The sequence below is a fragment of the Otolemur garnettii genome, unplaced genomic scaffold (genome assembly GCF_000181295.1).
Source record: "Otolemur garnettii isolate 467f Iridium unplaced genomic scaffold, OtoGar3 scaffold00106, whole genome shotgun sequence".
NCBI lineage: Eukaryota > Metazoa > Chordata > Mammalia > Primates > Galagidae > Otolemur > Otolemur garnettii.
Genome location: NW_003852501.1, coordinates 586,021 through 587,002, shown reverse-complemented (window position 1 = coordinate 587,002; position 982 = coordinate 586,021).

The window sequence follows — 982 nt, the reverse complement described above, 5'->3', positions numbered from 1 at the left end:
TTCCATGGGCTGATGAGAAAAATGTGTATTCAGATTTGTTAGGATGAAATGTTCTGTAGATGTCCATGAAATCCAAATGCTGAATGGTTCAGTTTAAATCTAAAATTTCTTTGCTAAGCTTCTTGTTGGAGTATCTATCAAACACTGACAAAGGAGTATTAAAATCTCTGACTATGATGGAGCTGGGAGAAATCAAGTTGCTCATGTCTATTAGAGTATCTCTTATAAATTGAGTTACATTTATACCAGAAGGTTGCGTGCATATATATTGATGATTGAAATCTAATCATATTGAGTATTACCCTTAACAAATAAAAAGTGACCATCCTTATCTTTGGTTACTTTTGTGGGTTTAAAACCTATTGTATCTGTGAATAAAATTGCAACACCTGCCTTTTTCTGCTTTCCATTTTCCTGGAATATAGATGACCATCTTTTCACCCTGAGTCTATATTTGTCTTTTAAGGTGAGATGGGATTCTTATATGCATCAGATATCTGGCCTGAGGTTTTGTATCCAGTCAGCCAGTCTGTGCCTCTTTAGAGGGCAATTTAAGCAATTCACATTGATTGAGAATATTGATAAGCCTGGTAAAATTTTGGGTATCAAGTTTTTCAGAAGTCCAGTGGACACTTTTAATCCTTTCTCAACTGTGAAACTTGGAATTTGATCAAAAATTTCTAAGTGAGTTTACTTTTGTGGTGGAGGATTGTGCTGGTCTTTATAGAAGATAGGTCTGAGTATATACTGGCGAGCTGGTTTAGTTATAGCAAATTTCTTCAACGCGGGAATGTCATTAAAGTATTTAATTTCTCCATCATAAATGAAACTCAGTTTAGCTGAATACAAGATCCTGGGTTGAAAGTTATTTTGTTTTAGGAGATTAGAAGTTGATGACCATCCTCTTCTAGCCTGAAAGGTTTCAGCAGAGAGAATTGAAGTCATTCCAATACTCTTCCCCTTGTAGGTTATGGTTTTCTTA